The sequence below is a fragment of the Scyliorhinus canicula genome, unplaced genomic scaffold, assembly GCF_902713615.1.
Source record: "Scyliorhinus canicula unplaced genomic scaffold, sScyCan1.1, whole genome shotgun sequence".
NCBI lineage: Eukaryota > Metazoa > Chordata > Chondrichthyes > Carcharhiniformes > Scyliorhinidae > Scyliorhinus > Scyliorhinus canicula.
The window spans coordinates 59,921-85,944 of NW_024056025.1; the positions used below are offsets into that span (position 1 = coordinate 59,921).

General features: G+C 47.6%; 2 long non-coding RNA genes across 2 annotated transcripts; both read left to right on the top strand.

Annotated features, from left to right (window-relative positions):
* Positions 1–805: 805 nt before the first annotated feature.
* LOC119961656 lies at positions 806–4,711 on the top strand. The gene is made up of 2 exons (XR_005459706.1): positions 806–850; positions 2,439–4,711. It is a non-coding gene; the product is annotated as an uncharacterized LOC119961656 (long non-coding RNA).
* Positions 4,712–5,448: 737 nt separating this feature from the next.
* LOC119961657 lies at positions 5,449–14,628 on the top strand. The gene is made up of 2 exons (XR_005459707.1): positions 5,449–6,370; positions 14,293–14,628. It is a non-coding gene; the product is annotated as an uncharacterized LOC119961657 (long non-coding RNA).
* The last annotated feature ends 11,396 nt before the right edge of the window (positions 14,629–26,024 follow it).

Sequence of the window (26,024 nt, forward strand, 5' to 3'; positions counted from 1 at the left end):
TCTTTCCTACCTGATGGTTCAGCATCAACTATCTGGAGCACAGAAAGGATAATCTGGGGAGGATCATACAGCAATAACAGAGCTTCAGCCTGGACAGTTCTTCACGGTCACACAGAGAGACGAACGTGCACTTTGGTCTTTCTCATCTCTCTTCACTAACAGTGTGCGGTAACTGAAAATAAATGTTTCCCGGCTTCTCTCTCTTTCCCAGCTCTTCGACATGGAACTGAAGACTTTTACAACTGTGCTCAGAGCCAGGAAGAAGAACAGAAAATGTCAGAAACAGGCTGTCAAATCAGGAGATTGGTGGACAACTGATTTGGTCCAGATGGAAAATAAAACGGCGAAAGATAAATTGGGAACAAGGTTCTTGCCCCGTAATTTGTTACAGAACTCGCTGCTCCCTTAATCCTCTGACCTCTGAGTTCTCTTCCTGTTGGCTTCCAGGACAATCGATCAACACTCGCTAACATTACACTGTCAGATAAAGTTCAGGGTCTTGGAGGATGAAACAAAATGAGGCCATGACTTATAACATTTTATTTTTCAATGACACACGATGTTTCTCTCTATGAATGGGTGATTCCACGAAAGCTCCGCCCCCTAGAGCCTGCTTTCCGGAGCATGCGCGGCTGCAGGAAGCTGAGACGATCATTAGCGCAGCCTCAGGAGCAGCGAATATAGACAAACAGGGAGCTCTAATGGCGGGGAGTTTACCCAGCCTTCCCCGCGGTGGGAATGCCCTCCATCAGCTGGAGATCTGAACGCATGCGCGATTCCTCCAGTGTTCCGAGCATGCGCAGGTTGAATGATAGTGAAGGCGAGACGCCTGTTTGTCGCTCGGCAACCGGTAAGAGGCGGTAGCAGCGGCGGGAGGGGGGTCCTGCGATTGTGTGGGTGAGAAGAGAGTTCATTAACACCCGGTGCAGGCCGCAAACCCCCAATAACAACCTGCAGCTCCCGCGTTTGTAGCGTTGGTGCTTTCCCCGGGAACAGGCCCAGATTAACGGCCGCCATCTTTTTCCAGCGGGGAGCAGAGCGCACGCATCTTTGTGACGTAACAATGAAGGGCAGGACGCTGGGTAGTGGAGGGTCAGAGGGAGCAGCACAGGGACATCAGCTGGTTCAGAAGGCAGATGGGACACTTGGCTTTATTAGCCGAGATGAGGAGATGCGGACGTTGGACTGGGGAGGGCACAGTAAAAAGTCTTACAACACCAGGTTAAAGTCCAACAGGTTTGTTTCGAATCACTAGCTTTCGGAGCACTGCTCCTTCCCCAGGTGATTCCCGAGTTGCCAAAGCATATAATATAAGAGCAGGGAGGTTCTGATCGATCTGTTTGAAACACTTGTTCGGTCACAGCTGGAATATTGTGTGCAGTTCTGGTTGCCACACTATAGGAAGATGTGATTGTACCAGAAAGGGTACAGAGATTCACTAGTATGTTGCCTGAACTGGAATGTTTCAGTTATGAAGAGAGTCTGACTAAATTGGGGTTGTTTTCCCCAGAGGAGAGAAAGCTGAGTGGGGCATAATCAAGGTGTACAATATTTATGAGGGACATAGATAGGGAAGTGCTTGTCCCCATAGTAGAGACATCAATATCCAGGGGATGTAGATTTAGGTTAGGGGATTTGAGGGAATGTTTTTTTAACCCACAGGCTGGTGGGAATCTGGAACTCACTACCTGAAAGGGTGCTTGAGGCAGGAACACCCACAACATTTAAGAATCGTTTAGCTGAGCACTTGATAGAGTGGATGTGGAGAGGATGTTTCCACTTGTAGGAAAAACTAGAACCAAAGGGCACAATCTCAGACCAAAGAGACAATCCTTTAAAATAGAGATAAGGAGGAATTTCTTCTGCCAGACGGTGGTGAATCTGTGGAACCCTTTACCGCAAAAGGCTGTGTAGGCCAAATCACTGAGTGTCTTTAAGACAGAGATAGATAGGTTCTTGATTAATAAGGGGATCTTGGGTTATGCGGAGAAGGCAGGAGAGTGGGGATGAGAAAAATATCAGCCATGATTGAATGGCAGAGCAGACTTGATGGGTCAAGTAGCCTAATCCTGCTCCTATGGCATGTGGTCTTGATATGGAATAGCATGCATGACTTTGGACCAAGTCCAAAAACTGGCATTAGTATAGATGGGTGCTTGATGGTCAGCACAGACACAATGGGCGTCTTTTTGTGTAAAACTCTATGATTTCAGCGCAGGAAGGAACAAAAACTGCAGGATGGGGATTTAAAACTTCGGTGCAACAAGTGAGGGAGAAATGGTCCATAGAAACTAGAATTGTTTCTGAATTTCTGTCTGTACTGACAGTGATGATTTTTGTGAAATCCTGATTTGTCTCAGAACTAAAAGAATTCTAACTTCAGGGTGACTGTCTCCTTCTGTGCTGTGACTTTGTCTCATTCTATTCTTTTATAACAGGATCTGGAAGCACTCACTCCGGAGTGAAAGAATCCAGTATACTGACTGGAAAGAGGTTTCTCTGGTTGCAAAGCCTGACAGTGGAGAGAAAACGAACACGTGTTGTGTGTGTGGACGAGGTTTCAGCTGATCATCCAACCTGGAGAGAAACCGTGGAAATGTGGAGAATGTGGGAAGGGATTTAATTATCCATCCCGACTGGAAATCCATGTTCGCAGTCACACTGGGGCTGGCATAATGGAGAAACCCTGGAAGTGAGAGGACTGTGGGAAGGGATTCAATTATCCTTCCCTGCTGGAAATTCACCGACGCAGTCACATGGGAGAGACACCCTGAAAATGTGAGGACTGTGGGAAGGGATTCAATTATCCATCCCTGTTGGAACTTCACCGACGCAGTCACACGGGAGAGACACCCTGGAAATTTGAGGAATGTAGGAAAGGATTCAATTATCCATCCCTGCTGGAAATTCACCGACGCAGTCACACGGGAGAGAGCCCCAGGAAATGTGAAGAATGTGGGAAAGGATTCAATTATACCTGCTTGTTGGAAAACCATCGACAGTCCTACTGGGGAGACAATATGGAAATGTGAGAAATGTGGGAAAGGATTCAATTATCTATCCCTGCTGGAATACCATCACTGCAGCCACACTGGGGGAGGGACCATGGAGAAACTGTACAAATGTGAGGACTGTGGCAAAGGATTTAATTTCATATGTCTGCTGGAAATCCATCGATGCAATCACACTCGGGAGAAGCCATTCACCTGTTCTGTGTGTGGGAAGGGATTTATGAAGTCAACCACTCTGCTGAGACACCAGCGAAATCACACTGAGGAGAAGGTCTTCAGCTGTACTGACTGGAAAGAGTTTCAGGCAGTTAACCAACCTCACTGAACACCAGCGGGTTCACACCGCGGAGAGGCCATTCAGCTGCCTCGTGCGTGGGAAGCGATTCACTCAGTCCTCCACCCTGCTGGTACACCAACGCACTCGCACTGGGAAGAAACCATTCAGCTGCTCTTAATGTGGGAAGAGGTTCGGGCAGTCTTCCGACCTCACTAGACACCAGCGAATTCGCACTGGAGAGACACCATTCATCTGCTCCGTATGTGGGAAGAAATTCACTCATTCATCTGGCCTCTGGTCACACCGGCAAATTCACACCGAGGAGAAGCCATTCAGCTGCACTATCTGTGGAAAGAGCTTCAGACATTCTTCTGTCCTCACTGCACATCAGCGCACTCACACTGGGGAGAGACCATTCATCAGCTTCCAGTGTGGGAATGAATTCACTGAATGCTCTCATCTGCTAACACACCAGAGAGTTCACACTGGGGAACCTGCTCTGTGAGTGGGAAGGGATTCACTCAGTCACAACACCTACTGTCACCTCAGCAAGTTCACAAGCGACAGCAGTTGTTGAATTCTGCTGTAACTGCTGCTGTTAATTACGTCAAGAATTGGTCATCTGAGAATATTTGGTTTGTTTCTGCTGATATTAAGAATAATTGGCTTGAGTTGAATATTCTGGAGAAGCCACTGATTTTGAGGACCACAGTCTCCCTTTTAAAAAACGTCATCTGTGAATTTTCTGCTTAATTCAAGAACCCATGACAGATACTCCATTCTAATACAATTATGGGGCTGGATTCTCCGCCGGTGGGATGCTCCCTTTTTGCCGGCGCCCGGGGGTTTCCCGACGGCATGGGGCTGCCCCACAATGGAAACCCCATTGACCGGCCAGCGTAACAGAGCATCCAGCAGGCGTGCTGAAACAGAAATGTGGCACGGCGGGATGTAGAATCCAGCACATGAACCTTTACTGCAATCTGAAATTGATCTTGGGTAAAAATCTACAATTCAGTTTCTGAAAGGTTCCACTGATTAACATCTCCAGTTAGAAAGTGCTGATTAATCCTAGCTGAGAATTCTTACTGATTTGCACATTATTCACAGTGACACCTCCGTTGTGAAAATAAATTGTCAAGGAACATGAAGCAAAACAATAAAATATTTTACTGATACAATAAAAGATGTGATGTGAATGGACCATTAAGGGATAGACAGCATAATGCCACAGTTAATGACAGAGAGCAGACAGAAATATTCAACATTCTTGTGATGACTCATTGACATCACAACACCAGGGAGAGACTGTTCCTCTGCCCTGTGTGGGTGGGAAGAGATTCACTGAATCGTCCAGCTTCCAGAAACACCAGCACATTCACAGTGAGGAGAAACCGCAACACTGACTCTGTGTCTGGGAAAAGATTCAACCAGTTATCCAGTCTCCGGATACACCCATGGGTTCACACCAGGGAGAACCTGTTCATCTGCTCCATATATGGGAAAGGATTCACTTGTGTTTCCAGCCTCACTGCCCTTCAAGTTATTCACTGAAAAGAGACATCTTCAAGTGTCCGCACTGTGTGAAAAGTTTTAAATGTGATAAATATCTGTTGTAATACCAACTCACACAGGAAGGAAACCATTCATTGCATTGAGTGTGGAAGGGATTCACTCAGACACACCAGTGAGTTCCCATCTGACTGTATTGGGTGGCCACCAGCTTTGCTGGTCATCAGCACATTGCTGTGGGGGCTCCCATGCCTTCTGCATTGCAACAGTGAGTCAAATTCAACAGCATTTCATTTTTTAAAGGCTTCGGGACTTCCTGGGATTCGATATATGTATTTTTCGATGTTACCTGACGTACTTCACAAAATTCACGGTGTTTCAGATCAAAAATGTCCAGAGACAGGGAAAGGAGTGTGAGTAGACATCACTTGCTCAAATATTGGAGGTTAGGCTTTGTCCTCTGCACTGATGCTGAGCACTGGAACATTTGTTTTGTGTGGATTTCCTTTTTCTTAGTCCTGAGGGGGGGGAGGGGGGTGCCATTTCAGGGCAGTTAATAGTCGATCACATAGCTCTCGGTCTGAAGTCACATGTAGGCTAGACCAGGGGTTTTACGACAATTCATGTTATTTTCATGGTCGCCATTATTGAGGCTAGATTTTATTAATGGAATTTAAATTCCACCAATCCATATTGGGATTTAATCCGATGTTCCAGAATATTTATCTGGGCCTCTGGATTATTAGTCCAGTGACATTATCGTGACCCCTCCATCTCTCTGTATCCTAACTCACAGTTAGTCCCATTCACTGATTACCTCTGTACTCACTGATCGACATTGGTTCACGGTCCAACAATGCATCAGTTTTTTTACAATGCTCAGATTTTATTTCAAATCCCTGCCTGATGTCGCTCCTCCCTCTCTCTATAACCACCTCCAGCCCGACATCCCACCCAGATCTTTCTGCTCCTCCAAGTCTGGACCTCGCACATCTCCGATGCTCATCACTCTCAAGGTTGAGAAGGTGGACCTTCATGAATAACCACAGCAGGCACTGGAATTGAACCCACGCTGTTGGCGACGCTCCACAGCATGAACCAGCCAACTCAGCTGACTGACCCCACAACCCTCAAGTAATCTCGACTGTCTGTTCTGAAGGAATCCATTTCAGTAACAAATATTGAAATGTTTGCTCCACACCCACTGGGTTTCATCTGTTTAAAGCCAGAAATAGAAAAGTCCAGTTTTCTCCTGGAGTTGGAGACAAATCGGCTTCAAAATGATACAGAGTCTCAGCCAATGAGAGGGTCCGGGTTCAGCCCCGCCCCTCACTCACTCCGATTGGTTGGACGACCAATCGTCACACTCGGTCCTCCCCACCCCCTATTGGTCCGGAGTTGCCGTCAATCATTCCCCGGCCATTGTGAACTGTCAGTGGGTGGGGTCGGGTTTAGTGGATCAGGGTCCAGGATCTCCTGCCGCCTCTAGCTTTACCCAACTCAGAAATAGTTCAACAATCTATTGTTTCAAGAAGTCAACTTGCTGGAGTGGAGGCATAGTTTAACATTGGTGAGTAAAATGTGCTGCTTTTCAAACATCGCAGGAAGCGTCGGAGTGAGAGCAGTTCTTAAAGGGACATATTCCACACATTGAAGGAAAGTAGGGAGTGAGATCAGCTCTTAAAGAGACAGACACAATTTTCAATCACCGTAGTTAAAGGGACCTTGTTTTGTTTACATGGTGCATTGCATCAAGTCAGGTCAACTCCAGATGCTGATATCAGGCCCCCGGGGTCAAGTGGCTGGAGAATTGAGCTTCTGTAATATTGAGCACTTGAACAAGGGGCTGGAGTAGAACCAGTGACCAGTGAATGTAGAACTGAACCATGTCAGAGTCAGCATTTGATTTTTCTGGAAAGAGTTCAGAGGAAATTCACCAGGATGTTGCCTGGGCTGGAGCGGTTCAGGGTGGCTGGATAGGCGGGGATTGTTTTCCTTGGAGCAGAGAAAGCTAAAGGGGAACATAGGATCATAGATCATAGAATTTACAGTGCAGAAGGAGGCCATTCAGTCCATCGAGTCGGCACCGGCCCTTGGAAAGAGCACACTAAAACTGACTATGACACCGTGAAGAAGGAGAGAAAGGACCCAGGAAGCCCTGGTGAATGTAATCTGAAATGAAACAGTTTGTGCAGTTTGATTCAGGATAAAAACAGGAACAGTGTTTAAAAACAATTGATAAGGAGGAAATAAGTCAGATCCCACAGGACGGATATAGAGTAATGTGTTGTTTAAAAACAAAACTGCATTGACTGAAGCCATTGGGAAAAACAAACAGGACATGTCTGAACAGACAGGAAATTGGTTGAGGGGCTGCAGCTAGTTTAACAATCTCAGGGAGTGGATTGATACACAGAGAAGCCTCTCTGATTGGAAAGAAACGCAGCCCCTGAGTTTGCTCTATTCAGCAAGACCCAAATAAAAAGACAATATTGCAGAATTGTAAGAATCATAATGCAGTAAAATAGTGGTCATTCAGCCCATCAATTCTGTATTATCTCTTTATAAAACCAATCCAGTTTGTCCAATTTCCCCATTTCCCTAGTTGCGGCTTTGAATTTTTAATCTAATTCCTTTTTGCGGGTAATTATTGAATCTGTATCCACCATCTGATCAGGCTGTGCATTCGAAATTCTAACAAAATTCTGCTCTTCTTTGGATTATTTCTCCTCATTCCTCCACCCAGAGTCGATCACCTCCCAGTTTGCTGTGTTGAATTTCATCTGCCGTGAGCTCACCATTCCGCTTCTGTCCTACTCAAATCTCTCACTCTCTTCTTCACCGATACTTTCAACTTTTGTGTCATCTGAAAATATTGATATTGTTCCTGTAACCTCTAATCCAAGTCAGAAGGATGGCATAGTGGCACAGTGGTTAGCATGATTGCCTCACAGAGCCAGGGACCCAGCTTCAATTCTGGCCATGGGTGACTCTCCGTGTTTGCACTTTCTCCCCGTGTCTGGGTGGGTTTCCTCCGGGTGCTCAGTTTCCTCCCACAGTCCAAAAATGTGCAGGTTAGGTGGATTGACCATGTTAAATTGCTCCTTCGTGTCCAAAGATATGCAGGTTAGGTGGGGTTACAGGGTGGAGAAGAGGGCTTAGGTAGGGCGCTCCTTCAGAGGATCGGTGCAGACTCAATGGGCTGAATGGCCTCCTTCTGCATTGTAAGGTTTCTAAGGTTTCTTGATTTTTATGGATGTCAGTGATATCGAATCAAAAAGGCAGTGACCCTGATACTTAACCATAGCGAGGTCCACTGTACTCCTTTATGAAAAACAACCATTCACCACAGCTCTGATTTCATCCCATGGCTTATTTTGTATCCATGCTTCTGCTGACAATTTAATCCTGTGGGCTTCAAGTTTGCTAGATGCTTAATAAATGGTACTTGATCTAATATTCACATACACAACATAAACTGCAATAAAAACAGAAAATGCTGGAAAGATATAGCAGGTCTGGATTCATCTGTGGAGAGAGAAACAGAGTTAACGTTTTGAATCCGTCTGACTCTTCTTCAGAATGACAATGCTGTCATCCAGTCTCTCTGTTAACCTCATCCAAAAACGTAATCAAGACCTTTTTCAACAAGGGGCAGTACGGTGACACAGTGGTTAACATTGCTGCCTATGGCGCTGAGGATCTGGGTTCAAATCCTGGCCCTGGGTCTCTGTCCTTGTGGAGTTTGCACATTCTCCCCGTGTCTGCGTGGGTTTCACCCCCACAACCCAAAGATGTGCAGGATAGACGGATTGGCCACGCTAAAATTGCCCCTTAATTGGAAAAAATAAGTGGGTACTCTAAAATTTAAAAAAAACTGTTTTCAACAAGGGGCGGCACGGTGGTGCCTTGGTTAGCACTGCTGCCTCATAGCGCCGAGGTCCCAGGTTCAATCCCAGCCCTGGGTCACTGTCCGTGTGGAGTTTGCACATTCTCCCCGTGTTTGCGTGTGATTCACCCCCACAACCAAAAGGTGTGCAGGATAGGTGGATTGCTCAGGCTCAATTGTCCCTTAATTGGAAAAAAATAATTGGGTACTCTAGATTTAAAAATAATTTTTCAAAATAACTATTTAAATGGAAATAAGGATTGTGTGATGCACTGTTGTCCTTTGGGTCGTGGGAGTGGGCCATTCCTGATTCCCTCTCCTCATATACATGCACCTCTTTGGATAAGAGCTATACTGAGTGACAAAAGGCACTTTGGTCTTTCTTGGCTCTCTTCACTTTCAATCAGATGTGGGATAAACCTGGGGTGTCCAAGAAACATTTCCCAACCACTGGAAATGTGGGGACTATGGAAATGGATTTAATTATGAAATGAAAAAATGAAATGAAAATTGCTTATTGTCACGAGTAGGCTTCAATGAATTTACTGTGAAAAGCCCCTAGTCACCACATTCCGGCACCTGTCCGGGGAGGCTGGTACGGGAATCGAACCCTGCTGCTGGCCTGCCTTGGTCTGCTTTAAAAGCCAGTGATTTAGCCCACCTGACCTGGAAATTATGTGGTGTATTCACACTAGGGAGAAGCCGTTCACCTACTCCGCCTGTGGGAAGGGATTCACTCTATAATCCAACCTTCTGAAACACCAGAGAGTTCATCTGGAGAGAACTGTGTTGAATATGGGGAGCAATTTAATGCGCATTTTGTCACAGGAGCAAGTTGACACTAAGAGACTGGTCCAGCTTTCCATCAGCTGTTATTGGAAGAAACTGCTCACATTCAGCCCCGCCCCTCATTCTCTCCGATTGGCTGGAGGATCGGACGCACCGGCTTGGTCCTCCGACCCTGCCCCTTTTCCTGTCAATCACTCCCTGGCAGGGTGAACTGAGCATGCGCAGGCCATGGCAGCAGTTGGTATGTGCGGCCGAGCGAGCGGGTTTAAAACGGATATTGTCCGAAGAGCGAGTGTGGACCGAGTCCAAAATAAAATCGTCAACATTTTCTATCTCACACATGACTATAAAACCATCAATATTGTTTCCCGCATCAATCTCAACTCCCCGCTTACGTCCCTGGCTTCCAGGTCCCTCTCTTGCATGCGCAGTGTGGAGCTCACTCAGGGAGCATCTGTAAAAATGAAGTGGAGATGCCAGCGTTGGACAGAGCACAATAAGAAGTCTTACAACACCAGGTTAAAGTCTAACAGGTTTGTGACAAACACTAGCTTTCGGAGCACTGGCTTGAGACAATTCACACCTCTTTAACCTGGGTTACCCATATCTCTGGATCTGTAAAGGCTTGATTACCTGCAAATGCTCGTATTCTAGTCATTGTCTGGCATCTTTGAATTTGACTATATATTTCTTTTTGGAACATACCTCTCCATTCACCTGAGGAAGGAGCAGTCCTCTGAAAAATTGTGATTGAAATAAACCTGTTGGACTTTAACCTGGTGTTGTTAGACTTCTTACTGTAAAAATGTAGGCAAATTATAATTTAGGGAGCGTCGGTAAATGGGGAAAGGTGGGATCTGTGAAATTGGTGATGGTCAGAAAATAGCTGCAAATTAAGGCAATAATGATTGAGCATAGAGTATTTAAAAAGGAAGGATATGCTGATGAGTAATCAGTTCAAGGGCCTTTAGGAATGGGCAATAAATGCTGGCCTAGCCAGCGAAGCCCACTTCCCACAAATTAATTTTTAAAAGTCACAGAATACTGCAACACAAGGAGGCCATTTGGCCCATTAGGTCTGTGCCAGCTCTTTGATGGAGTAATCCAATTTGTCCTATTTCCCCCATTATTTCTGTAAAACCAGAAGAACACAGGAATTGGGAGCAGGAACATGCCATTTGAACCCAAGAGCCTGTTTGCCATTTAATTAAATCATGACTGACCCGATTATGGCCCCAACTCCACTTTCTTGTCTGTCCCCATTACACTTGACTCTCTTGTCGATCAAAAATCTATATAAATCAGCATTAAATATTCTTTTATTCATTCACAGGAGGTGGGCTTCACTGGTTTGCCAGTAGTCATTGCTCAACAGTAATTGCTCTTGAGAAGTTGGTCCGGCTGCCCCGATGAGAACGGCTGTTTGGTGGGGAGCAAGAGGGATGATTTTGAGTCCCTCTGTAGCGAGGCGGTGGTTTCCCTCGCGCCCGAGACCAAGTCGCCCCTCATCCCCTGAGGGGAACACCGGGATTTTCTATTTGCCAACCTTAGTCACCGAAACCGAGTGCAGCTAGTCCTCGACCGGTGGTTGGACATAATAATATAATAATAATCTTTATTGTCACAAGTAGGCTGACATTAACACTGCAATGAAGTTATTGTGAAAAGCCCCTAGTCGCCACACTCCGGCGCCTGTTCGGGTACACAGTGGGAGAATTCATAATGTCTAATCCACCGAACAGGACGTCTTTCAGGACTCGTGGGAAGAAACTGGAGCAGCCGGAGGAAACCCATGCAGACACAGGGAGAACGTGCTGACTCTGCACAGACAATGGCCCAAGCTGGGAATCGAACCTGGGACCCTGGCACTGCGAAGCAACAGTGCTAACCACTGTGCTACTGTAGCACTGCTCGTTGCGTCTTCCCTCGCCTACGTTAAAGAGGTGGGAGACACGAATGTGACTGAGCAGAGTTGGCTGAAATCTTTCTTCGCCGGACTCCTGAGGGAGAAGAGGGACACGCACACATCTGCTCCCTCCAAACACTAAAAACATGAAGGTAGCACTTTACTGCTGACATGGAGGTGACCATAGTCAACCTCAACATCAAAGGCAGCGGGAACATGCTCTGCAGGTTCCAGAACTTTTCGGTCCTCTGGAACAGGAAGTGCGCGGTGTGCTTCCTGCAAGAAACCCACACCGCTCGGGAGATGAAGCCACGTGGCTGCTGGAGTGGTGAGGGGGGGGGGGGGGGGGGGGTTCTACATGAGGCACCTAACCTCGTGTTCAGGCAAAGTGGCTATCTTGTGGGCCCCACATTTTCAGCGGAGATCTTTGGGGTCAAAGGGCCAGTGCCAGACCTGACGGTCCGTGAAGGGATCGAGGTACTTCACCTTGTGAATGTCTACCCTCCCCAAGCTGGACAGCAGCAGACGACTTTCCTCGAGCAAGTGTCCACTCACCTTGGCACCATTGCCGCAGGCGGGTGCATCATCCTGGGGGTGGAATTTTAATTGCACCCTCGGGACAAAGGACCGCCTCAGTACCCAGTGCAGCTCTCGTGCGGTGGTGAAGTTAAGGAACCTGCTCGGGTTCTTTGACTTGGCGGATGTCTGGTGGACTATCCATCCTGACTTCAGCATCTGCACTTTTGTGAGGCCTGGGGTTGGAGCATCCAGAATCGACCGCTGTACATTTCAAGGGAGTACCTGCCCCGTGTCCCGATGGCCTCTGTGCAGCAGGTGCTTGCAGAGTTTTCTAGGAGGGCCTGTCGCAGGTCGGCCCAGAGGGCGCCGGGAGCTCCTGGGGAGCTGACCGGCACCCTCGACAGTCTGTCCAGGGGCAAAACCACAGGGGTGTATGGGCTGACCGTGAAGTTCCTCAGGGCATTCTGAGACGTCCTGTGGAGCGACCATGCAGCGGTCCTGGGGAAAAGTATCGCGACCGGGGAGATGCCCTTCTCATGGCGCAGAGCCACCTGCCCTGCTGCCCAAGAGAGGGGGGGATCTCCGCCATCTTAAAAACTGGCGTCCGGTCTCTCTCCTCAGCACAGATTACAAGATCTTCACCAGGGTGATGTGTTTGCGCCTTGACACTGTGCTGGACCACATGATCCACCCCGACCAGTTCTACACGGTTCCGGGCCGCACGATCCGTAGCAACATTCATCTGGTCCGGCACCTGGCCCATCATTCCCAGAGGGCTGGTATGTCGAGCATCTTCCTGCCCCTTGATCAGGAGAAGGCGTTCGACAGGGTGGATCACGAATATTTATTCAGGACTCTGCAAGCATTCGGGTTCGGGATGCATTTTGTCGCCGGGATCCGACTTCTGTAAACTGCCGCGGAGTGACTCGTTAAGGTGAACGGGTCCCTGATGGCACCTCTTCACTTTGGGGGAGGAGTGCGGCAAGGCTGTCCCTTGTCTGGTCAACAGTATTCTATTTGCGTGGAGCCTTTCCTGCGCTTCATGCAGAGGAGGTTGTCAGGGCTGCTTCTGCGTGGGCTGGGCATTGGGGTGGTCCGCTCGGATGACGTGCTCCTCATGTTCACTGACCCTGCTGACCTGCGGAGGATGTGAGAGTGCCAGGCTGGGTGTCTGCCGCATCCTCTGCCAGGATCAACTATGCCAAGTGTTCCAGACTCCTGGTTGGTCTGTGGCAAATGGACCCCATCCCAGAGGAGCTCAGGCCTTTGACCTGAAGCAGGACCAGCCTCCTCTACTTGGGAGACCATCTTTGCCCGGCTGAGGAATCCTGGCCGGCTAACTGGCAGGAGCTGGAGGCTAAGGTCACCGCTCACAGGAAACATTGGACAGGACTGCTCCGAGTGCTGTCTTACAGGGGTCGAGTTCTTGTCATAAACCAGCTGATAGCCTTCATGTTGTGGTACCAGCTGTTCACTTTGAACCCTCCCCCTGACGTTGTCACAAAGTTCCAGAGAATGCTTGTAGAGTTCTTGTGGGACAAGAGACTGCACTGGGTCGCTGCTGACATTCTGAGTCTCCCATGTAGGGAGGGCGGCCAGGTGGCGACCTTCCGCCTTCAGACTCTGCAGTGATACCTTTACGTTGACCCCCTCCATGATAGTGTGTCCTGGCGACGCATTTCTTCTGCCAAGTGGACGGCCTGAATTATGACGTATAGCTCCTATTCATAGATCTGCAGGGTCTTCGTTACCCTCCGCTGGCGCTGCCCATCTTTTACCAGCACCTGCTCTGCTCAGGAATCTGCACCTCCACCAATACCATTTCGAGTGGCTGGCGGAGGAGCAAGCTGTGGCTGCTGGGCTAACCAGGATCTTGGACCTGCTGGGTGGCGGAGGAATGGGCTGGTTGTTACCCCACGGGTTAGCACAACGTGCGGCAGTGGACATCCGGCTTGCAACCAGTGCCATCCGAGACCTCGAAACGGTCGTGCTCGGACCCGTTGGCACTTGAGGTTTGGAGGACGCACAGTTGAGTGGTGGTATCCCATCTGGGCAAATCCCTGCCTAAACAGCATTCCACATTGGCCCCAGGCACCAAAGCCTCCCTGGATGGGACGAATGGCTGACTGCAGCTCATATTTGTTTTGATCTCCTGGACAGGAAGCTGTGAGCTTGGATTTGTCCGTCACCCTGAATCAGCACCTTCAGGAGAATAGGGAGGGTGAATATTAGATACAGCAGAGTGAGAATGGAGGGAGAGTGTGTGGGATGGAGATTTACAGCTATTGGGGAATAAGAGAGAAAATAATGTTCCATAGGAACAAGAATTGTCTGTTCTGAATTTCTATCCTGTACTGACAGTGATGAGTTTTGTAAATTGTTTTTACAGGATATTAGATGAGGAGGAATTACAGACAGAAATCTCAAACGTCACGTCTTGATCTAACAGTTACTCGATTCCCTGGAACCTGAATATCATCGGCCTTTGAATCTAGAAGGAGAAAGTTTGCCCAGACTGTCAGCTAAAGATTTGAAACATCAGTGTGACTGGAAAAGCACCGAGACCCACACAACACACAATCGAGTGAGAGTGTTCCAGTGAATTGACTGTGGAAACATCAGTGTGACTGGAAAAGCACCGAGACCCACACAACACACACCCGAGTGAGAGTGTTCCAGTGAACTGACTGTGGAAAGATCCTTAACCAGTTACACAACCTGAAAAGCACCACAATATACTCAGTGAGGGAAGACCATACCTGTGTTGTGTCTGTGGAAGAGACTTTAACTGATTGACCAGCCTGGAGAGACACCAGGGGACCCAAAACATGGAGAAACCATGGAAATGTGAGGACTGCGGGAAGGGATTCAGAGTCCCATCAGAGTTGGAAACTCATCGACGCGGTCACACTGGGGAGAGGCCATTCACCTGCTCTCGGTGTGGGAAGGGATTCACTCGGTTATCCAGCCTGCAGAAACATCAGAGAGTTCACACTGGGGAGAGACCATTCACCTGCCCTGTGTGTGGGAAGGGATTCAGTCGGTTATCTCACCTGCATTCACATCAGCGAGTTCACACTGGGGAGTGGCCGTTCACCTGCTCTACGTGTGGGAAGGGATTTGCTTGGCTATCCAGTCTGCAGTTACACCAGCGAGTTCACACTGGGGAGAGGCCATTCACCTGCTCTCAGTGTGGGAAGGGCTTTACGCAGTTATCCAACCTGCAGACACACCAGCGGGTTCACACTGGGGAGAGGCCATTCACCTGCTCTCAGTGTGGGAAGGGATTTACTCAGTTAGCCAACCTGCATTCACACCAGCGAGTTCACACTGGGGAGAGGCCGTTCACCTGCTCTCAGTGTGGGAAGGGATTCACTCAGTTAGCCAACCTGCAGTCAGACCAGCAGGTTCACACTGGAGAGAGTCCATACACCTGCGCTCAGTGTGGGAAGGGATTCACTCAGTTAAATAACCTGCAGACACACCAGCGAATGCACACGGGGGAGAGGCCATTCACCTGCTCCCAATGTGGGAAAGGATTTACTCAATTATCCACCCTGCAGAGACACCAGCGAGTTCACACTGGGGAGAGGCCGTTCACCTGCTCTAAGTGTGAGAAGGGATTCACTCGGTTATCCAACCTGTGGAGACACCAGCGAGTTCACACTGGGGAGAGTCCATTCACCTGCTCTCAATGTGAAATGGGATGGCATGTTTCACCACACCTGCAGTGACACCAACAATTTCACAATTGATTACAGGAGTTGGATTCTGCTGTTATTGTTTCTGCTCTACATCCAGGACTGCATTTTGTTCATTCTGACAGGTGGTCAGTGGGGATGGTCGGAAGGTTTCTTTCTGCTGGACTGGCCGGTCTCACCACTTTGCCTCCAGTGGGCTGATTCTCTCTGAGCCTTGTTGCTAATACCTGGCTTCAAATTGTACAAGGGTGTTTGGAAGGTTGAAGATATTTAGTTTCCATTTCTGTTTGGAACACCACAAAACATGCCACATTGCCATGGAGATGGGCCCTGGTGGTTACATGGTTCTTCTGTTTAATTCATCTGGGTGTTCCTCACAGAAGAAAACTATCAGGGTATGAGGGGCAAGTTGTCTGAGGTGGATGGGAAACTGATTGGTACAGGGAATACCTAATATTTAAGGAATGATTTCATATTTATCGGGGTAGGTTTGCTCAGTTGGCTGGACGAGTGGTTTGTGATGCAGAGCAAAGCCAACACCATGGATCCAACTCCTGTACTGGCTGAGTTTATTCATGAAGACCGCGCCTTCTCAACCAGGCCCCTCGCCTGAGGTGTGCTGACCCTCGGGTTAATCACCTCCAGTCAGCTCTCTCTCTGTCAAAGGGGAGAGCAGCCGATGGTCCTCTGGGATTTTTGTGACTTTTATTTCACATATAAATAACAAATATCGATTCCTTTGAGGGATAAAAATCCAACAGGAAAAGTGATGCAACCTTGGCTAACAAGAAAAGTTAAAGATCCCGTTTGATCAGTGGAAAAGCTCATAATGTGGTCAAAATATTAGTAAACCTGAGGATTAGGAGTTTGCTTTAGAATTCAGCAAAGGAGGATCAATAAATCGATGAAGAGAAATAGAATATGAGAGAAAACTGGGGTGAAACTTAAAAATCAACTGGAAAAGCTTCGACAGGAATGTGAAAAGTAAAAGATTAGCAAAGACCAATGTGGGTCCATTCCAGGCAGAGACAGGAGAGTTTATAATGGGGAGTAAGGAAATGGCAGAGAAACTAAACAATGTGTGTCTGTCTTCACGGAGGAAGATGCAAAAATTTCCCCAAAACACTCGCGAACCAAGGGACTCATGAGTACGCGGACAGGAAAATATGAGAATTTGTGAAAAAGTAAAAACGAGCAAAGTTCTAGTTTGTCTGTCACATTAAAAGTCATAAATCTTGAAGTCTCGTTTTGTGATTCTTTAATTTGTTGACTGAGAATTCAATTTCCTTTTCTTGCTGACCTGTATGGAGGTTCCAATCCACAAATTTTGACTACCCGTTTGAGCCTCGTGCACCTTTCTGTCTGTATTGCTCGTGTCAATGACAGCCAGGTGATGGAGCTGAGGGCTGAATTTAGCTGAGGATAAAGAGGCTTGAGCACTAAAAGAGACAGGAAGGTGCTGGAGGCCTGACTGGGAAATGGATCTCCTACTCATCAGGGTGGGGGTGACAGGGGCTGATGGTGATGTGACCCCCAGGGTTCAGTGCCCCTGTGTCCAAAGTGGGGAGTCATGGGAACAGGGTACAGAGGAGCCGAGGGGAAACCATTTGGGATCCAGAACATTGTGAACATCCTGTCACTCTGGTTGTCTTTCATCCTCAAGTAATTTTCTGTTAGTTTTTTTAACCATGTTCTGTTTCGTCAATAATCTTTTAACCGGAAAATATTTGAATTTGCTGGACTTTTCTTGATTAAATTTGTTCACTTTTGGGAAAGTGGGTGAGAGGGGTTGACAGGCTCTTTAACAGAAAGTGAGTCCATCTAAGGTAATTGGCAAAGGAGCCAGAGGGGTAGAGGAGATTTGATTTTTCTTTTGATAGTGTTGGAGAATGGGGTTCAGGGAGTCAATCGTGATTGACTAATTTATCAGTTCCTTGAGGAAATAACAAGGGATGTTAATAAAGGGGAACCTGCAGATGTGTTTTATCTGGATTTCCAGAAGGTATTTCCCAAGGTGCCACATCGAAGGTTATTGCGCAAAATAAGAGCTCATGGTGTGGGGGCAACATATCAGCATGGATAGAGGATTGGTTGGCGAACAGGAAGCAGCCAGTAGGTATAAATGGGTCATTTCTGGGTGGGTAAGATGTGACAAGTGGAATGTCACCAGGATCAGTGTTGGGCTCCCAACAATTTATAATCTATATGAATGTGTTGGATGAAGTGATTGAATGTATGACTCAAATACAGGCAAGGAAGTAATTTGTAAAGTGGATTTAAGGAGTCTGCAAAGGAGTACAAAGAGAGAGCGTACAAACTGCACACAAAGTCACCCAAAGCCGGAATCGAACCCGGGTCCCTGGCAGTGTGAGGCAGCAGTGCTAACCACTGACTGTCCCTTTACTGCCACTGGATCAAGCTCCTGAAATCCCTCTCAAACAGCACAGTGGGTGTCCCAACACCACACCGACTGAGGTGGTTCAGGGAGGCAGCTCACCACTTTCTCAAGGACAATTAGGGACAAGCAATACATGTTGGCCTCGCCACATCCCATGAAAGAAGAAATAACAAATTCCTACCTTGGAGATGAAACGATGTTCCCGTCATGGGGCGGTTCTTGGGCGCCAAGTGGCCGGGGCTTGAATCTCACTCAACGGCTCCCTTACCCAATACCACGCACATGCACTACACCATATCGCTCCTCAGCAAGATGGGGCTGTTAACCTGGGCCTGTTATCGGAGAACTGCAACTGCAGCCCGTTGTTTGCAAGCGTGGATCAGTAGCTTTTAATTTTTATGAAGCCCCTCAAACCACACGGCAGTACTATTGCTTCCAGCTCGACTGCAGTTTCTAATTCTGAACTGCTCAGCATTTCACTCCAGCAAGGCAGCACGGCGGCTCAGTGGTTAGCATTGCTGTCTCAGGGTGCCGAGGTCCCATGTTCGATCCTGGCTCTGGGTCATTGTCTGTGTGGAGTTTGCACAATCTCCCCGTGTTTGCGTAGGTCTCACCCCCACAACCCAAAGATGTGCAGGGTAGGTGAACTGGCCATGCTAAATTCCCCTTTATTGGAAAAAATGAATTGGGTACTCTAAATTTGTTTTAAAAATAATAATTCCACCCCAACAACATCACTCCAGTATCGGCACTGCACATGTTCCAGATCACAATGCCCAGGGAGTGATTGATGGCACCTCCAGACCAATGGGAAGAGGGGGCGGGTCTGGAAGACCGAGCAGAGGCAGCTGTTCCTCCCACCGATCAGTGAATGTGGGGGCGAGGCTGAGCCCGGACTCCCTCATTGGCTGGAACTCTGCATCAGTTTGAAAGTTGATTTCATAGAACTTACATTGGGTTTGGATCGACCCTTGCAAAGCCAAAAGGTTAGGTAGATTGGCCATGCTATATTGCCCTGACTGTTCAAAAAGGTTAAATGAGGTTTCTGCGTTGCAGGGATAGGGTGGACTTCCCAACAGAGGAGGCCATGACGGTGCGACAGTCGATGGGACTTTCTGTGTGTGAGCAGTTCAGCTGGAATTCCATCCTTGTCGGGCACCTTTCTGCTTGCTCAGCATCAATGGCCTTTTCCAGCTCAGCCATGAGGCAGCTGCAGGAGAGTCAGACAGTGACTGGGAGATGCCCGTCTGACTGAGGACAGCTGACAGTCGTGTTCAACCCAGCGGGACATCTGTTTACATCTGTCAGGATGTCACCATGTTGGATTTCAGGGGAATGACTTTGGTGATGGTCAGACGCGGAGCTTTCTTCTTCCCATCACACATAGATTTCCGTTATCATTTTTTATATAAATTTAGAGTAGCCAATTACTGTCCAATTAAGGGTAATTCAACGTGGACAATCCAGCTAACCGGTACATCTTTGGGTTGTGGGGGGGGGGGGGGGGGAGATCCATGCAGACACGGAGAATGCGAAGACTCCACACAGACAGTGACCTGGGGCCGGGATCAAACCCGGGTCCTCAGCCCCACTGCTAACTACTGAGCCACTGTGCAGCCCTAGATTTCTGTTATCACAGGCAGTGTGGAATTACTGACGTTGGCTGTCTAGTGTTTATTTGCACAATCTTGCCATTTTTTACATAACTGCCTTGGCTGCTTTCAGTGATGCAGTGTTCTCGGTGTTGGGTCCATGTTGCACATTTGCTTTTTGCTTCAATGACAGATGTTATAGGGGCTGGTTTCGCATAGGGCTAAATCACTGGCTTTTAAAGCACACCAAGGCAGACCAGCAGCATGGTTCAATTCCCTTACCAGCCACCCCGAACAGGTGCAGGAATGTGGCGACTAGGGGTTTTTCACAGTAACTTTATTTGAAGCCTACTTGTGACAATAAGCGATTTTCATTTCATTTCATTTACCTCTGCTGATTGGATCTCAAACCAGTCTGTGTTGAGTTCCACCTTTACCATAGAATGCTGTAGGTCTTTACAGTCCAGAGGGAGGCCATTTGGCCCATCGAGTCTGCAGCGACCCTGTGAAAGAGCACTCCACCTCAGCCCACTCCCCCGCTCTATCCCCCAACCCTGGCTGGTGCTGCTGTGTCAGAAATGATTGAACTCAGTGACTTCCAAGCTTCAATATCAATGTTGATTAATGAAGTTTTTATTGATGTGAGTATGAAATATTTCACTGTTTTGTTTAATGTTCTTTGATAATGTAATTTCACAATGGACATGTTACTGTAGGAATGTGTGAGTCCCTAACAATTGTCAGCAAGGATTAATCAGCACTTTCTAATTGGAGAAGTTAATTAGTAGAACCTGTCAAACTCTGAATTGTAGATTTTGGATCAAACATCAATTTAGGACGATCCTGTTAAGAGTTCTTGAATGAAGGAGAATATCACAGATGCTGCTTTTAAAATGGGACATCGCAGCCCCGAGAATCAGTGACATCTGAAAATATTAAACTGCAGGGTTTGTTAATATCAGCAGAATCAAACCAGATATTGTCACACCATCAATCCTGGATGTGAATAACAGCAGCATAAACAGCAAAATCCAACCCTTGCAGTCACTTGCCAACTTGCTGATGTCTCAGCTCATATCGTTATTGAGTGAATCCCTTCCCACAGTGTCGATGGTCGGTCTCGGCCCTTTGTAAATTTGTTGGTGCGCACTGAAGGTGGATGACTTCCTGAGCGTCTTTCCAATGAAACTGCAGCTGAACGGCTTCTCCATAGTAACTTCGCTGGTGTCTGAGCAGACTGGATGATTGAGTAAATCCCTTCCCGCACACTGAGCAGATAAATGGTCTCTCCCTGGGGTGTGAACACAATTGTGTATACTGAGATGAAAATATGAACCTCATTCCACAGGACATGCAGCTGAATGCTCTGTCCTCAGAGTGAATTCATGGTGTAACATGAGTCTAGCTGACTGAGTGAATCCCTTCCCACACACAGAACAGGTGAACAGCCTCTTCTCAGCACGAACCCGCTGGTGTATATGCAGGTTGGATAACTGAGTGAATCCTTTCCCACAATTGTAGCAGGTGAATGGCCTCTCTCCAGTGTGAACTCACTGTTGTGCTGGTGGATGGATACGTGAATTGCTTCCCACAAGTGTAGCAGGCGAACGGTCGCTCCCCAGTGTGAGTGTATTGATGTGCAGTGAGGGCAGACGAATGCCTGAACCTGTTTTCACAGGAAGTGCAGCTGAATGGTTTGCCTTTTGCGTTAATTCATTAGTGTAACATGAGGCCAGCTGATTGAGTAAATCCTTTCCCACATTCAGAGCAGGTGAATGGTCTCTCTCCTGTGTGAATACGTCGGTGAGTTTCCAGCAGGCATCGATAATCGAATCCCATCCCACATTCCCCACATTTCCATGTCTTCATGATCCAGGTGTCCTTGTAAATCTCTAGTTCAGACAACCAGTTGAAGCCTTGTCCACACAGAATACATGGATGTTTCCTCCTCCACGTGAATGGTGCAGGCTGTGTATTTGGTTCAAGCCATCCTTACAAATTACTGCCTCATCTTCAACCTCCCTCTCCTCTCCAAACTCTTTAAACATGTTGTCACCTCCCAAATCCTTGGCTATCTTTCCCAGAATTCCCATGTTTGAACCCTTCAATCAGGTCTCTGCCTGTAAAATACAAGAGACAAACAGAATCGTACCCAGAGAGAAAGACAGACAATCCGGGAGCTTGGCTCCAACACGGATATGTCCATAAGACCAGAAGACAAGGGTAGCAGCACAGTCATTATCGAGAGACAACAATACCTGCTGGAGACAGACAGAGAACCAAACAACATGAATCACACCAAGCTACCTGGACCCATATACCCCAGACAGGAAGGAGAATTGGAGACAGACTGGAAGAACTCAGACTCCAGACACATTAACCAAAAACAGGTGGAATATCTGAGGGGACAACAAGTAGAACCAAGAAAGTTCTACCTGCTCCCTAAAATACACAAACACATGGACAGTACCAGGGAAATACCACCAGGCAGACCCATCAGACTGAGAGAAAATCCTACAAAGTAGCTGAAACATCAACACACTGCTCCTAGTAGTTGCTGGTTCAGTGGTCCAATAAATATAATTAGTGGATTAAAAATGTGTGTAATGTAGAGTGAAAACAGAAAATGCGAGATTAACTCAACAGGTCTGGCATTGAACCCCTACAAGTGCAGGAGGAGGCCATTTGGCCCATTGGGTTTGCATCTACCCTGCAAAAGAGCACCCCACCCAGGCGCACTTCACCTGCCCTCTCCCCGTAACCCCACTTCACCATTGGACACTAAGGGGCAATTCACCATAGTCAATCCACCAAACCTGCACTTTGCACAGTCAGTGTACTGGAACACTTGTCACTCAGATGTGTCTGTGCCTCTGTCCTTTTCCAGTCACACTGCTGTTTGAACTGTTCTCCCACAGATAGAACAGACAAACATTTCTCCTTCCACATTCAAAGGCCGTGGATATTGATAAAGCCATTAAGTCAGCCAAATGTTCTTGTAATATTTGGTTTGAGTTTCCAGTCTTTGAATCCTCCCCTTTTAATACCTTGCAAAAGGAGTTTACAAAAGCCATCACTGTCAGTGGAGCATATAAATTCTGAACAGACAATTCTAGTTTCTCTGGAACATTTTTTCCTCTCTTGTTCCCCCAAAGCTGTAATTCCCCGTCCCACACACTCTCCCTCCTCCCTGGGCTGAAATCCAAACCCATCTCACCATTTCTTTCCTCCACTCCCAGTTTTCTCCCTCCCTCTCCTCTGCCTGGGTTCAGTTCTCCAGCTCCTGTCTGCAGACTGACAATAAAACCAATGGGTCTTATTGGGGGTTTGGGGCCTCCAGCGGGTTTTTGTGAATCCTCCCCGACCACCTGCCAGGGTTTCCTTTCTTGCCAGAGATCAGATCCCTCGTTGATTTGAGTGCAAAGTGTAAGCTCTTATTTATTATCCCTCCTCCCCCATCCTCTGATGTGAACCATCCTCCAGTGGTTGAAGCAGGATGGCAGATTTGAAGGACAGAGGGACAGTACCTGAAGAGGGAGAAATGTTGACAATATCCATGGACACAGGAAAGTTGGCCGATCAGTAGCTCAGTGGGAATAGGGTCGATGGAGCAGGAGCTGGGTCTCATGGACAAGATGAGCTCTGAGAGGGCATGAGGGGAGATGGGAGAGAAACTAGAGAAAGATGTGGGTTCAGGGCTCGGGAAAGGATGAAATTTAGAGACAGTTTGGTCCGCTCGGCTCGTGGAAGGGAGGGAAGCAGCAGAGGCAGCTGATCGGATTGACTCAATCTCAGTCACAAAGAAGCTCCACAAGCTCCTCACACTTCTTGTTGGAGGTGAGGATGGAAGAGACAGGGGAGAGCGAGAGAACTTCAAAAGGAAATAACTTGTGTCAGAGAGATTAAAAAGTTTCAACACACTGCGCATTTAACACAAATCTAATTTATTTGACTTTTAGCCAGAATATTAGCCTCTGTAAATGGGCTGGAGTTTGTTATCAGCAGAAAGAGACCCAAATGAACATGGTTCAGTCCTGAATGTGAGGAACAGAAAAACCCAATCACTGTCGTTACTTGTGGCTTCGTTGGTGTTTCAGCAGGTGGGCTGACTGAGTGAATCCCTTCCCACACTCACAGGTAAATGGCCTGTCCCGAGTGTGAATTCGCTGGTGCTTCAGCAGGTTGGATGACTCAGTGAATCTCTTCCCACAATCGGAGCAGGCGAATGGCCTCTCCCCAGTGTGAATTCGCTGATGTACAGTGAGGTGAGATGAGTGCCTGAACCCAGTCCCGCAGTGAGAGCACTTGAACAGTCTCTCGTCAGTGTGAACACGTTGATGGCTCATCAGATCCCCAGAACGTTTAAAGCACTTCCTGCGACTCAGCAGGTTGGCTGAAATAGTAAATCCCTTCCCACACACTGAGCAGGTGAATGGTTTCTCCCCAGTGTGAACTCGCAGGTGTGTGGACAGAGCGGATGACTCAGTGAATCCCTTCCCACACTTGGAGCAGGTGAATGGCCTCTCCCCAGTGTGAATTCGCTGATGTACAATGAGGTCAGATGATTGTCTGAACCCAGTCCCACAGTGAGAGCACTTGAACGGCTTCTCATTAGTGTGAACACGTTGATGACTCCTCAGTTCCCCAGAATGTTTATAGCATTTCCCGCAGTCTGGACACTGAAATGGTCTCTCCCCAGTGTGAACTCGCTGGTGACTCAGCAGGTTGGCTGAAATAGCAAATCCCATCCCACACTTTGAGCAGGTGAATGGTCTCTCATCAGTGTGAACTCGCTGATGATTCCGCAAGTTGGATGACTGAGTGAATCCCTTCCCACACTTGGAGCAAGTGAATGGTCTCTCCCCAGTGTGACTGCGTCGATGAATTTCCAGCTTGGATGGGGAAGTGAATCCTTTCCCACAGTCCACACATTTCCACGGTTTCTCCTCAGTGTGACTGCATTTGTGTCTCGTGAGGCCTGATGATCGACTGAATCCTCGTCCACACACACAACACGTGTACGGTTTCTCCCCACTGAGAACAATGCTTTTTCCTTCCATGATCGATGATATTCAGGATATGATGAATTGAGGACTCTGTCAGATCCTGATGTGATGTTTGGTTTGCGTTTCCGGACTTTGAAGCCTCCCCTTCGAACACCCTGTGAAATTGATTGAAAACAGAAAATAGGGAATGAGAGAAAACCCACAAAAACACAAAGGCAGGTTGTGAAATTGAGCTGAATGAATCTGGTCATTTGTGGGGCCGGCTCTGGGAAAAAGTGACCATGAAAACTGCTGGATTGTCATAAAAATCCAACTGGCCTCTTTGGGAGGAGAGAGAAAGAGGTGAAGAGGGATTTTGTATATCTACAAGACATAATAAGAGAATAGTTGGCAAAGTGAATTCGATCTCGAGCTTCATAAACAGTAATACTGATACCGAAACAATGCTTCTGGTGGCACAGTGATTAGCACTGCTGTCTCACAGAGCCAGGGACCCAGGTTCAATTTCGGCGTTGGTGACTGTCTGTGTGGAGTTTGCAGTTTCTCCCTGTGTCTGTGTGGGTTTCCACCCGGTGCTCAGGTTTCTTCCAACAGTCCAAAGAAGGGCAAGTTAGGTGGATTGGCCTTGATAAATTGTCCGTTAGTGTCCAGGGATGTGCGGGTTCGGTGGGGCTATGAGGTTACAGGGACAGGGTAGAGGTGTGGGCCTAGACAGGGTGCCCTTTCAGAGAATCAGTGCAGACTTGATGGGCCGAATAGCCCTCCTTCTGCACTGTAGAAATTTTATGGTTCTAATTCTATTCTATGAATCTTTATAAAGCTCTGGTCATCACTCTTCAGGAAGGATGTGAAGATTCTTGGAGAAGGTGCAGAGGAGATTTACCAGAATGGTTCCAGCAAAGGAGGTTGAGGGGAGATTTGATTCAGGTCCACAAGGTTCTGCCAAGTTTTGATCAGGTGGGCAAAGAAACTGTTTCCATTCACTGATCGTACAAGCACTAGGGACACAGATTTAAAGTTTTGGGTAAAACCTGGATTGAACTACACAAGATCCTGATGTGGAGAGGATATTTCCTCTTGTGGGAGAATCGAGAACGAGGGTGTCACTGTTGCAAAATAAGGAGTCACCCATTTCAGATGGAGATGAGGATTTTTTATTCTCTTGAGGGTTATCAGACTTTGGAACTCACGTCCTTAAAAGGCAGAGGAAGCAGAGTCCTTGAATATTTTAAGGCAGAGCTGGATAGATTCTTGACGAGCAAGGGGGTGAAAGGTTATCGGGGGGGAGGCAGGAATGTGGAGTTGAGGTTAGAATGAGATCAGCCGCAATCTAATTGAATGCTGAGCAGGCTCGAAGGGCCGAGTGGCCTGTTCCTAGTTTGTATGTAAAAGATACAGGAGATATGAGGTGATATGAGATATGT